Source organism: Lissotriton helveticus, chromosome 12, assembly GCF_964261635.1.
Source record: "Lissotriton helveticus chromosome 12, aLisHel1.1, whole genome shotgun sequence".
Lineage (NCBI taxonomy): Eukaryota > Metazoa > Chordata > Amphibia > Caudata > Salamandridae > Lissotriton > Lissotriton helveticus.
Genome location: NC_136073.1, coordinates 920,135,811 through 920,150,169, shown reverse-complemented (window position 1 = coordinate 920,150,169; position 14,359 = coordinate 920,135,811). Strand labels below are relative to the sequence as shown.

General features: G+C 47.4%; 1 protein-coding gene and 1 pseudogene across 4 annotated transcripts in view; one reads left to right on the top strand and one right to left on the bottom strand.

Annotated features, from left to right (window-relative positions):
• The window catches only part of LOC144798280 (uncharacterized), a 2,046,403-nt gene that overhangs the window by 1,423,579 nt on the left and 608,465 nt on the right, over positions 1–14,359 (bottom strand). The gene's annotated exons all lie outside the window — the stretch shown is intronic.
• On the top strand, positions 8,716–10,014 carry LOC144801309 (28S ribosomal RNA; annotated as a pseudogene).

Here is a 14,359-nt window from a genome sequence, read left to right as displayed (position 1 = left end):
TTATACTTGGAGCAACAACTCACACTTACCTTACCAGTCATCAGCCAGCCAGTGGCACCCAAGAATGATGTGCAGAGTGTCCATGGAAGGGAGAACCAAGATGAATGACGAGATACAACTACACAATTGCACCTGGATAATACAGTAACTTTAGTATCATATTCATCAGTCGTCTTTCAAATAATTTGATTCCTTTTTTCTCTTCATTCATTTTAAGACTGACTTTGTTTGCTAATTGCTCCAACTATTAATTTTATTTGCTAGCTTTCAGCCCGGTACAGCAGGTAATTAGGGTTTCTCGGAGGGCATACAGGCAAGGCAAATTTCATATAATACTACTTCCCTGTACTGTGTAATTGTGTAGTAGTAGTTAAGAACTACTCATTAACCATCAACTTATCTTCATCATGCATGCATTTCCTTTTTCTCCCTTTATAGATTTAATGGATAGTGGATCATCATCGCCTTCAATGATTGTTTTACCTTTGTTGTGTCCATGTGTACTGTTTTTTTCTTTGTCAAACCGTAGGAATTACAATTGTTAAGTCACTCCTTCGACACAATTACTCTTTAACTTTTACTAGGTTGTCCCCGCCACCATTATTTTTGCTTTTACTTTAGCAGTTGCAATATTGTTTGGCAGTCTTCTTCTGTACTGTACTTTTCTACTACTCACAGTCTCTCTCAGGCAAGTGATTGTCTCTTTTTTTTGTTTGCAAATGCTAGTTCCAGTGTCTACTACCACAACCATGGCATCTTCTCCATTCTCTTGGGAAACCATGCAGCCATTGCTGTGCCGATCTTAATCTTCATCAATCACAGGTAAGATAAGTTTGCTGGGAGGTATGAGGAGCGCCAGGCAGTACTAGTAGGACAAATCTAACTCAGTGAGGGGAACCGCATCTATCTGTTTGCCGTTACAACATTTGCAGCATTTTTAAATCCAACACTGGCTGCTGCCCTGCATTAGCAAGGAAACCTTGTGACGTACATACATTTGTGAAACCGTAACCCCCAACTAAACATTAACATTTGTGCAAGTATAAATAAAATGTATTTCATTAACAAAAATAAACTATCCCACACCTCACCCACCCCTCTCCCTAACCCCGACCAATGTCCAAAAAATAAACCCCAAACACTCAATTCCTACCCACCAACAAGAATACTAAAAAAGGGGCAAATTAACAGGGTCCATTTATAATCAGCAGGCTTTCAGGTGTTTGTCCACCAAGATCTTTACTCGCTCCTTTAATTGGTCCTCCAGCTGTGCCATCCGGAGGAGAATTCTCTGGCGAAATGCCCGGCACCTACATTTGCATCCATGTGGGGGGCAGCAGTTGTTGAAAAAGGGCGGCGGTGGGCGGCTGACTGACTGCAGCGCCGTACTACTACAGGCGGGGCCTGGCTGGGGCCCGGGGCAATGGAAGAGGCAGCAGTAGATGCCGCCTCCTCTTTTGCCTGAGCCACCAGCCGGCGGTATTCATCACAGATGGCCTGCACTTTCTGTTGCCAGGCCCTGGCTGCCAACTCCTTCATTGGTTTTTGGGGAGGAAGATCTATAAAGAAAGAAACAGAATTGTAACAAACTCTTAGCAAAACGGTAACACAAAATTAATTCAACACATAGTGGCACAGTAGCACTAGCTAGCGCAGTACGTAACATTTGTGGTAAGTATCTATCCTCCCACTTCCCCGGCCTCTAACATTTGTGGGAGTTTTTTTTTCCGGCATTATACTTGCCCTAGTACTATGGATGGACTCAAGTACACAGAAGAACACCAGTTTTTTTCTTATCACTAGTTTATAATTTACATAACCTTGGTATAGGCTGTAGCCGGCAAGCCAGCTCAGTCATCTAAGCTTGCGTCCAAGACCAACATACAAGTCAATATGCAGACGCCTGTTACTTTTATTTACTAAGCTGCAGGTGGGGAAGCTTGTATATTTTTCGATTACGGGTGCCACTGGTCATACTCTATTACATGAAGGGCAATTGCTCAATTTCACTTTCACTGTGCCCTGGCGACTACAAAAAGGCAGATTAAAAATAATATACTTCTGATCCAATGATCAATGCTTATATGGAACGACATATCAGTCCAGTAGCAGCCAGAGGTAGGTGGGCGGTGACGTGGGGAGGGGCAGGGTGGGGGGGAGCAAACTATGGATTGCGGACAATTACTGGTAAGTAAACCTATAAATAAAACAAATTTTGTTGTGCGCACTGCATTCATGATCCATAGCTTACCCCCCTGCCCCTCCCACTCCCCCCACATCACCGCCCGCCAGCACTCCCACCACCAACCGCTAATGCATAAGGTACTTTGTTCATTGATTGTTTAACCAACAGATAGCCCACCCTTTGCAGGCTGGCTGAGCTGACCCGATCGGAATTTTTTTTTACCTAGGTAGGAAGTGGTCCTTGGAGTCAGAAAAAGGTGCTTGATAACATATATAATGTGCTTGTAAACTGAGTCATCAACTGTATTCTGAAATGAAATCCTATTTTTATATAAATATGACCCTCTGCTTTGCTACTCTGGCGCAGTTTCTTTTACATTATCTTCAAAGTAAGACTCTAGTCTGCATCCAGTGACAATCTCCACCTATTATGAATACATCCAGGCATCCATCCATTAAAAGTAAATGTCTATCATTCTTTTGTTATATGTATCGCTTGACAAACCGTAGCTGGTTTCACTTTCACCAACAACCACCCAAGCGTCCACTCCTTCCTTCCTTGCCTTGGCTTTGGGTTTGACACAAACACCGATGATGATTCTTGCTATCCACTATCCACCCATACTGTGTCGCCCACCCATCCTTCAACAACCCATGCATCTTATTCCTATCAGACACCTGCATGCTGCTTCCAAAGTATCCTTCTCTGCTAATCGTATTACATCTTGACCATCCTTCCACCCTTCTTTCCCTTTTTGTTCAACACATCCATCAAGGTCATTTGATGTGACTTTAGTCTTATCTATAACTTTCACAGCTGAGTTGGAGTCTGAGAGAAGAGGCCATTGGTTACTCAACTCACGCTGGTAATGATATTGGTAATGCATTGGTAATGCTAAGTAAAGGGTCTCTTCTTCAACCATTGTATATTGTGAAGTACAACTTCAAGTTCATACTTAATAAGTCTCACAGTACAGTGAGTGAAGTGTTCCCCTTCTAGATAGTAATGCCAATAAGTAATGAATATAACTTCCCACTGCTGATGCTGGCTCCCCCTCTGGTGCTCCTGTAGGTGCTGCATCTCCTGCCGCCTCCTGAATGGCAGCATTGCCATCGCCGCTGGCCCCGCCGGCACTGGTGGTTGGTACTGGTAGTGCACCTATACAAAACAATTACACCTTTTTCGATGCAAGTACACCTCCCCCTATTTTACTCATTTTCACCAGGAAGGAAGATTGAAAAAACAGTTTAAGTACAACATAAATCATCACTAGTCCAAATTGCGTACTACAGTAGTCAGTAGACAGACATTAGTAGTATTATATGGTCCCTAGGTTCATCTCATCTCTACTCATCCTCTACTCCTACTCTACTCTTTGGAAAGTTAGCCTGAGCCATGAACTATTTTAGATTCAGGTCTACTCTTTTGCGCATGTTACCTCGCAGCTTGTAGTGCAGTAAGACGCCTTTGAGGCCACATGACTGCATACAAGAGGTTGAAAAACAAGCCACTATTTTTAATGGAGTTCGGTTAGTCCCTATTGTTTAGCCATAATGTTACACTTTTTGGCATGACTGCAAAAAGCTTGCATCATTGTATTATACTGTCTAACGTGCCCCATTTGTCTCATATTAGGCAGAAGATTCCCTTCTACGAACCAGAGATTTGCAGAGCTTACGAAAGCTGCATGTAACCAGTATTTATACGTTCAATGGCGAGTGGTCTCCCAGAATTCGCTCAGATCTCTATCATGCACTGGTTGTAACAAATGTTTAGTGTTTTAATCTTTATTTTGCATGTTGGAGCTGGATGTAATTTCATGGAACAACTTACAAAGCTTGTTATTTTGAAATAAATAAACCTTTTGAAGTTACACAGACTCTGTGGTATTTGGTGTGGTGTTGTGGACTTACACGAGTGAGTGAGCGAAAGGGTGTTATGTTCTGGGTTGTGTAATAAAATCATTGGGGGCCTTCGTGTGGGGGTTCGGGACCTAATGACTTACACTATAGCTAGTCGGTCAGGGAATTGTGGGTTCTGAGTTCTGACTGAGGTATGAGTAAGGTCCAACCTCCCATCACCAACATCCTATTTTCTTGTGCATAGTTCTGTATGTGGCTCTGCAGAATACCCACAACAGTAGCAGTATGTACTACTATCCTGACACAAAATACTAGACCAACATCTGGTTGCGCATTTTGTTGGTGGGATTGTTCAAAGCCTAGAGATTAAAGAGGACAACGCAAAGGACAGGAGTGGACCCAGTGGCTACAGCTATTGTTCTAGCACAGCTTAATTCAAAAGAAAACCTTTACTAAAGAGTAACCAACAGGGCAAGCTTAGCTACAGACAGTCTAATAGTAGTAGTACAGGGTCATAGCAGAGGCAGTGTAAAGGAACTGAAAGGCAGGGATAACCAACGTTTGGAAAACAGATAATCCAGATATAAGAAGCTTTTGTTAAAAATTGAATTAGGAAGGGCAATTAATAGTTTGGAAAAAAGGTGCGTTAAAAGTTAGGGAAATATAATTGTTAATATAGGCACTGTAGGACTTATTGGGGCCAGCAGCAGGACCCTCTGTAGAGGAGCGGTCCTCTGGTGCTTGTCCTGCCGACTCGGACCCCATCTTCTTGCCCCTGGGTGCTGATCATGTAAGAAATAATAAAGAAAGAGGGGCCAAGCAGCGAACAACGATGGCCGCATAAGCTCCTGGCTCTGCCGACCTCCGTCTGTTGCTTGATGATCCTGCCAGAAATCCTGATTTCACGCCCGACCCCCGTACGGATCAACTATTACTGAAGCTGGCGGTGTGGTCCCGAGAACTTTACCACCATGTCTGACGGAGTTTTGTCGTGTGGAAGATCTCGGCCTAACTTCTCCTGTTAACCGGGACCTCGAGTACTGGCCCTGCCGGGTTACAGCTCTACTACAACGGCCGTGGGACCCATACAGGGTCCGGTCGCTTGACTTGAAGAGTATCCTGTCCCTAGTTTAGTGGAGTGCCTTCGGTTCGGTACACAATGCGGAGATGTATATATCCTGTACGTGGCTGTGAGGTCGGGGGTCCCTGTCCCGGCGGCTGGCGCCCACGCTGGGTTGGAGCCCCCGCCCGAGATGCCCTATCACTGCTTGAAAATGCACCTCCAGTCCCCGCCTGCCCTGCTCGCGTTTCTGTCCCCGGAGGAACTGTGTACTCCGAGGGACACACAGATGGCTGGAATCGAGCAAGTGGAGGCAGTGCGGGGTAACATCGAGCCGTCCTGGAGAACCGTAATGGCCGCCATTGGGGAGCTTCAATCATACACGGATGCCATTTCCTACAATACGATCGCTGGCAACATCGTAACTGAACGATCGTGTACGGACCCTGATCCGTCTGGAGACTTTGGGCTAGCAGTTTTTTCCACGCTACCTGCGGAACCGGATGATCGAGACCCCACTTATGACAAAGCCTCGACACCATTGTCCAGACCACAGAGTGCTAGCGGACTTGTTGATCTGGAGAACTGCCCGCCAATATCGACGCAACCGTCTAATGTGGTGTTCACGGAACTGCCCCTCCCTGAGGCTACTGATAACAAGACTCGACGGATGCTGGTCTCGTTTTTCGCCCGAGTGGTTCTTTCATGGCGGTGGAGATCGGGATACTCGAACATCTGGCTGACGAAGGCGAGTGTCATGGCGACGGATGACTGTGGAGGACTGGGGAGTTTGTTCGGACTCATAATACCGGTTCATGAACTGCCTAGGACTTTGGTTTCCCCTGGAGTTCTGGGATTGGGATCAGTGAATCTGGTTAATTTTTTGGAATCTCATGGATATGTCGCAACCCGTGCTTCTACATTTACTGTGTCATCGACATCAATGGGCGGGCGTTTGCCTGGTGAACATAGTGACGATATGCATGCTTATATTGATTTGCCCGTTTAATTGATTTTGTTCAGTGTTTGACTCGCTTATTTGACCCGCTCATTCGATGATAATGTTCTACCATTTGGCGCCTGATCCCTCCCCCTTTCTTTCCTATTTCTCTACTTTATATGTGAATTTCATTCGTCTTATTCGAACCTATCCTGATTTTAAACCATAAATTAAACCTCATGTATCCGGTACTATGATCCGTGTGTGCCGTGATGTTTGTGCTTCTATTGTGCTTGCTGCCGTGCCTCCGGGATGTTCGGCTGAATAGCTGTGTACACTTTTTTGCACAAATAAAGGTATTCAAAAAAAAAAAGAGAAACTGACTGCTGTGAAACAAATAAGTCGTAAAAAACAATCAAACATTTTAGGAAACAACAATTGCAATAAAATTTACCTATCTATTCAAAACGACTACTGGCTTGCAGGATTCATGGACCGTCTCCTTGTATGAACACTCCAATGTTCCATAATCATTCTGATTCCAGAATACTAACGAAGACTATGTACCACCTGACCTACACAACCTATTCCAGATGGGCCAATTGTTCAGTAAGTCTGCATTTCCATTTTATTGTTTACTTCAAAAATGCATAGATGAGATGGAGGACACATGCATAAATATGTGCATACACCAAATTGTTGGTTGGTTGTTGTATGTTCTGCTACTGACTGACGATGCTAAGCCTACCACTCACTAAACAAACTACAAAAGGTTCTATGGAGGACTGGGATAAGAAGCATTCAGTGACAGAGGCGTCACTTAGACCGTAAAAAAAATAGGAACTAATACTAAGTAAACCTATTAACCATCCACCACTATTTCACAGAAGAACAATGGAAGGACTAGACTCTAGCAATAGCATTAACTAACTTCAGTTCTCTAAAGTAAACTTACATCATTAATCAGCCCAAGCTAGCGCAAAGTTACAAACATGTAAGAGGTGCCGAGCAGCACCTGTCCTACAATCACAGAAGATTTTGAAACCGAATTGACCTGCAATGTAACTAAGCGCACCAGTAATAGTGTTATTCATCCAAGAATTATACATAATACTTATACTACTATATCTTACTAGCTACTCACCAAGCCCCATGACCTTGACACTTAGCAGGTCCAGCTCCCGGTCCAGGATGTCTGACCACCGGTGGGCCAGCTGGTTGTTGGTGCGCCGGATCCCCCAGCAGCGAAACACTGCCCGGTGCACCTTCGCCCACCGGCGGAGACACTCCTGGGTAAGGTACCCGGAGCCTGGCCTGCTGCCAAGGTCAAGGGGAGGTGGGGCTGGATGAAAAAAAACAGGGCGGCTACCTCCGCCTCTCCAAAAAGCTGTCGGGCCGGCACCGCGCATTCTGCCACAAGGCAGCCGGCTCTTGGGCGCAGGCGCCTTGCCCTTTGAGCCGGTACTGCTGCCCTTGGCCATGGTTCTGGGATGAGGCGGGAAAAATAAAGTTAGGGGAAAGTAGGAGCTTGAAGAAAGAAGTAAAATAAAACAGTAGAGAAGTAACAAACACAGTGAAAGTAGAAATAAATCGCACAATATAAACTTGGGGACAGAGACAATGATGATAAATAAAAAGTGAGAAAAACAGTGAAAATAACTAAGGATTGCAAAGATTGAAGGTGGATAGAAAACTAGGCCCAGAACCATAGCATAGTGAAAAACAAGATGGCCGCGCCCATTGCGACCACTTGCGTAAGTTCGAGCGATATGTCGTTGCGAACAAGTAGATAGCGTTCCCGAACATGACATGCGCAACGCGAACACGTTATACGCGACCCGGAACAGAAAATAAGACCACACGAGCGGGCGGGACAATTGAAAAAACAAGATAACTGCGCCCATAGGCAACCGCATGGTAAGTTCGCGAGCTATCCCCCGAGCATGCAGACAGAGCCCCAAACAAGAAACGCATCGTGAATGGGTCCAACAAGCAACTACACATGCTTGTGAAGCTCGCATAGTGCGAGAACGTCTTCATGTAGTTTCACATAGCGTGACTACGCGCACTACGCCCTGGCCCACGTGAGACTGATAGCCAACAAGTACCGTAAGGGAAAGTTGAAAACAACTTTGAAGAGCGAGTTCAAGAGGGCGTGAAACAGTCAAGAGGTAAATGGGTTTGGGTCCATGCAGTCCACCCGGAAGATTAAACACTGGGGGGGGGAGGAGAAGGTCGGTGGCCTGGGAGTTCTGGATCCCCTCCGCTGGACCAGCCTCTGGGCCCTACCCGGCCCCAGCACGGCGCATTTGCTCCGCTGCAGTGCACTGCAAACCGGCTCTGGGTCGGTTGGGAAGGCTTTGGGGTGGCAGGTGGCCCACTGCTCTGGCGGAGGGTGTTACAGCCCCCCTGGCAGCAGCTTCGCCATGTCTGCGGGGCCGAGGGAGATTTGACCGCCTCCGCACCCTCCCCCGGGCACCCGTCCCGGCCGGCCCTCGGGGCGTGCTGGGGCAGTTGAAGGGGGGATGGGGCCCCCTGCTCCCGGTGTGACTGTCGACTGGGGCGGACTGTTCTAAGTGTGTCCCGACCGCGTTCCGCTGGGTGGGGAGGCCCATGCCAGGGGTCTGCAGCAATGTGTGTTACCCGCCTGACCCATCTTGAAAAACAGACCAAGGAGTCTAACGCGTGTGCAAGTCGGAGGGCCGAGTTAAACCATGTGGCGCAATGAAGGTGAGGGCTGGTGCATGCTGGATGAGGTGGGATCCCGCCACGCTTCCAAGGGCGGGCCCACCACCGGCCTGTCTTGCCTGCTCTGTCGGGGAGGTGGAGCATGAGCATGCATGACAGGACCCGAAAGATGGTGAACCATGCCTAGGCAGGGCAAAGCCAGGGGAAACTCTGGTGGAGGTCCGTAGCGGTCCTGACGTGCAATCGGTTGTCCGACCTGGGTATAGGGGCAAAAGACTAATCGAACCATCTAGTAGCTGGTTCCCTCCAAAGTTTCCCTTAGGATAGCTGGCGCTCGGAGCCCTCAGTTCTATCTGGTAAAGCGAATGATTAGAGGTCTTGGGCAGAAATGATAACAGCGTATTCTCATTCTTTAAATGGGTAAGAAGCCCAGCTCCCTGGAGTGGAGCCGGGCATGGAATGTGAGTGCCTAGTGGGCCACTTTTGGTAAGCAGAACTGGTGCTGCGAGATGAACCAAACCCCGGGTTAAGGCACCCAATGCCGACGCTCATCAGACGCCAGAAAAGGTGTTGGTTGATATAGACAGCAGGACTGTGGCCATGGAAGTCGGAATCCGCTAAGGAGTGTGTAACAACTCACCTGCCGAATCAACTAGCACTGAAAATGGATGGCACTGGAGCATCGGGCCCATATGCGGCTGGCGCTGAGAGCCGCGGGGGCTAAGTCGTGACTAGTAGTAGGGCCGCTGCGGTAAGCATGGAAGCCCGGGGCGAGGGCCCGGATGGATCCGCCGCTGGTGCGGATCTTGGTTGTAGTAGCAAATATTCAAAGGAGAACTTTGAAGGCTGAAGTGGAGAAGGGTTCCATGTGAACAACAGTTGAACATGGGTCAGTTGGTCCTAAGACGGGCAGGCGTCGTTCAGAAGGGACAGGCGATTGCCTCCGTTGCCCTCGGCTGATCGAAAGGGAGTCTGGTTCAGATCCCTGAACCCGGAGTGGCGGAGACGGGAGCTCTCGTGGCGTCCAGTGCTGTAACGCAAACTATCCCGAAGAAGCCGGCAGGAGCCCTGGGGAGAGTTATCTTTTCTTTGTGAAGGGCATGGCGCCCTGGAATGGGTTGGCCCAGAGAGAGAGGCCCGAGCGTTGGAAAGTGTCGTAGTTCCGGCGGCATCCGGTGAGCTCTCGCTGGTCCTTGAAAAATTCGGGGAGATGGTGTAAATCTCGCGCCGGGTCGTACCCATATCCACAGCAGGTCTCCAAGTTGAACAGCCTCTGGCATGTTAGAACAATGTAGGTAAGGGAAGCAGTCAAGTCAGATCCGTAACTTCGCAATGAGGATTGGCTATAAGGGCTGGGTCGCGAAGCGGGGCTGGACGCGCGCTGCGGCTGGACGAGGTGTCTCCATCTGAGGCAACGGCGACTCTTCATGTGAGCTGGGCCCTTACTCTGGCTCGCCCCAGCTGCGGTGTTTGCCTCTCCCGTGCCCCCTCCCCAGGGGCGCGGGGCTGGCATTCTGCCTTGGCCAGCGCCTAGCAGCTGACTTAGAACTGGTGCAGACCAGGGGAATCAGACTGTTTAATTATAACCAAGCATCGTGAAGGCCCGAGGCGGGTGTTGACGCGATGTTATTTCTACCCAGTGCGCTGAATGTCAAAGTGAAGAAATTCAGTTTAGCCCGGCTAAACGGCAGAGTAACTATGACTCTGAAGGTAGTAAAATGCCTCGTCATCTAACAAGTGACACTGAGTTCAATGCTTTCCAAAAGTCTGGTGTCATGTTTTCATCACTATCCCAGATGCTTGGTGATATATAAACTTGTCACTATACCTTGCATTGAATGTTTAAAGCCTGAGGTGTTGGCAATTCACCTACTATCAATACTGACCCACTACAAACTATGGTCTGATGTATTAAGGGTTTTTACCCATTCTCTATGGACCAACTTCCCCAAATTCTAGGCAATTCCTAGTGATTATATTTATTACACTGAGGTAATCATTTAGAAATCAGGGAGGTAGGCCGGATCGTGGACGCTACCTGCTTCCTTAATTGTCGACCTGCGAGGCAATAAAGAAAGCTTTTGTAATCTCAATTGTATTCCTATTCTCAATTATACAGCACGAACTTTTCCTTCTTTTAAGTTTCTTTTTAGAAATTAAGTGCTAGCCTACCTGCGACTGTTAAGGTCTAGGCGTCACGTCCGTGTTGTCGTCGTGAAGGGTGAGGCAGAGTAGAACCGTGTCGAAGAGAGATGAGTTGTCTGAGAATCACTTTGCCACTAGAGAAACAAATGGTAAGAATAAGTTACTTCCTTTCTTAAGTTTGTCACTTCTACCACAATACCTACTATGTTATTCCCCACTTACTCTCTCTCTGTATCTTAGTTGTGCCTTCCTTCACTTTTTCTTCCTAGACAAATAAAATTATAACAACACTTTGCACAAAAGCATACAAACTGACTACGTTTCAAAAGTTAGCCTTGATTCTTCTCAAAGCCCTAAGAACCAAAAGAATGTCCTTTTCAGAAAGTCTCTATTCAAAGTCTCACATCAGATCTTCAAACCAAGTCCAGGTAAGTTTGTTTCGAGTTTCAAATCTCTTGTCGCTTGCTTGCGTTGGGCGCCTGATGAGTTAAACAAATAAAGAAAGTTTTCACTTAGCTTTTGCATTTTCTTCCTAGGTGCGATGTCAAGTTCCAGACCTTCGACTTCCAAAGGGCGTTGGCTGGCGTTTGCAGGCTCCGAGGATTTTCCAGGACGATCCTGAGCTGGGCGGTGATGAAAGGCAAAGCGACGAGCAACTGTGGGTGTGGCCTTTTATAGCTGTGCCACACCCAGGGATTACTGACGTAACGCGCACCAATCTCATGCGTGCGTTTTCACTGCATGCGCTCGCATAGCTGAAAGCTCCGTACAAGCGCACCAATCTTATGCGTGCGTTTTCACTGCATGCGCTCGCATGGCTGACAGCTCTGTAAGACAACTGGTAAAACATTACACGCCTGCAAATGCTTGATTTAAATAAAAGTATAACATTTCCTCTAGTGTCCTCATAATGTCCAACAATAGCGTTCACCTTTAATGACAGAATACAGATCACCTTGAAGTGAAAGCATAAACACTTGAACAGTTAAAACATCGTTTACAAACACTACACCTGACATATCTGGAGTGCTGGTTGCACGGGACAGGGGTGGGTTTCCTGAGGGGGCAAATTACTTTCGTGGGAGCCGTGGGCGCCGGATGTATGTGATTCATGACAGTGTGCTTGCGTGCTTCGGCCAGTGGCCTGGCTGGTCTGGCGACGGTGTCTCGTTCGCTCGTGGTGAGTCATCCCCTCTCGGGATGGTTTCTGTGTTTTCTCTTTCGGGTGAGGGGACTAGGGAGGTGCAGAGGCATAGCTGTTGTGCTATGCCCCGGCCACGGCCTATGTAGGTTAGGCTTTGGGATCACTCGGGTTGATCCTTTTCTTTTAGTGTGTGTTCTCTTTTTTTTTTTTTTATCTCAAATGTTTTTATTAAAAAATAAATTTCACATCAGAAGTTACATACAGTGCATTGTAATGCGAAGATAGGGGGGGGGGCTTACGTCTGGCGTGATTCCAGGTTTGTGTCGAGAAGTTCCTGCATTCCGTCTTTGGCATTATGTTCCTTCGAGAACTTGCTGGTAATGTTGTCTGCGCCTCTGAGGAAGGTGACCCAGTTTATCCAAGTTTTGAAATTCGCTTTGGCTGTGTTCTTCCAGTTCGTTAGAATTATTTTTAATGCTGCCGTTAGTAGGATGTCCACTAGGTCTCTCTCCTCTTTGTTTTTTAGGCATTCTGTCATGAAGCCCGTTGCGAGGCTCACGGAACTGATCGTTATGTTCTTGCTGGTAATGTCATTAATGAAATTGCTCACTTTCGCCCAGAATTTCCTAACTTTGTGGCATTCGAAAATGAGGTGTTCTAGGGTTCCGGTCTCTTTTTCGCAGTTCCAGCATGTCTCCGTGCCTCTTGTGCCGGGGTCCAGTATGCCCTATGAAGGAGCCAGAATTTTGTTTGTGCCAGTTGTGGCGTGACTTTGTTCGTTGTCGCTGACCGCCACAGTTCGCTGAGTCTCTGAGGATGTTTGTTTGCTGTGAGCAGTGCTATGGGGTTGAGCCCCCCCAGGATATTCTTTTCTACTTTCATCCACTCTGGTTCATAGTCTTGCGTGTTAGTCAGCCTAAAAATAGCTTGCTTTGCTAAGCATGCTGTTTGGAAGTTCTTGAAGTTCATCAGGTTGAGACCTCCCAGGTTCTTTGTTAGTCTCTACTTTTGTCGGTTGATTCTTGGTCTTTTGTCTCTCCAGATAAAATTGTTTATTATTTTGTCCAGTCTCTTGTGACAGTTTTCTGTCATTGCCAGGGGTAGCATGCTGAGTGTGTAGTTGATGGCTGTTGTGACCATCATTTTGATTGTTTCAGTCCCGCCCCACCAGCTGATGTATTTGGGTGACCAAAGGTCCAGTCTTTCCTTTATCTTGTTCAAGGTGGCTTCTTCATTGTGTTCTAGTGTTGACTTTAGGTCTCTGCCGAAGAGTAGGCCTAGATATTTAAGCGGTTTTGTTTGCCAAGCAAGACCCGAGTCCCCCGGTACCTCTTTTGTGGTGTGTACGTTCATTGGCTTACACTCCGATTTTTCCTTATTGAGCTTGTATCCAGAGGCTGCTGCGTACTTCCCTACTGTGTCCATTAGGGCTGTGATTGATGTGGTTGGTGTGGTAGTGGTGATGAGGATGTTGTCCGCGTATGCTGCGAGTTTCACCGTCTTGTCTTTGATTGTGACGCCTGTTATGTCGTCGTTGTCTCTTATTCTGGCCAGTAGTGGTTCTAGCGCCAGGAGAAAAAGTCCCGGTGATAGGGGGCAGCCTTGCCTTGTTCCTCTTTCCAGCCTTAGCGTCTCCGATGTACCCCCATTCACCACCACCCTTGCTCTTGGTTTGTTGTACGGGGCCATTACCATTGTTCTATATTTGGGCCCTAATCCGAACTTATCCAGGAATCGCCAGGATACTCTGTCGAACGCTTTCTCTGTGTCAAGTGCTATCATCACTGCCTGGTCTTCGCTGTGTGTCGTGTGGTTGATGAGATGGCACAGCAGACGTGTGTTGTCTAGGGATAGTCTGTGTTTGATGTAGCCTACTTGTGAGCTGTGGATGTGGAGTGGTAGGACCCTGTTTAGTCTGTTTGCCGGGATCTTTGCGTAGATCTTGCACTCTACATTGAGTGATATGGGTCTGTAGTTTTGTGGGAGTTGCAGGTCTTTCCCTTCCTTGGGGATCACAATGATGTTGGCTTCGGCCATGCAGTCTGTCATTCTGCCCCTGTGAATGCAGTGCGTTTTAGTGTGTTTTCTTTTGCAGTGAGGCCGTGGGGCTGCTGGAAGTTTAATGCATTCTCCGTTTTTTCTCTGTTCGGGGAGAGGGCGGTCGCGGGACGGCTGCCGGGGTTTTGTGTCCATTTACGAGAGGAGCTGTAACAAGCTTTTGGGGCATTCTGTGTCCTTCGTTGGTGATTGGTATTATACAGGGAGCATTGAGCACGGCGTGACACAGGTGGTTACCCCTATATGTATGGCAGCGCCATTTGCACCAATTCAGACT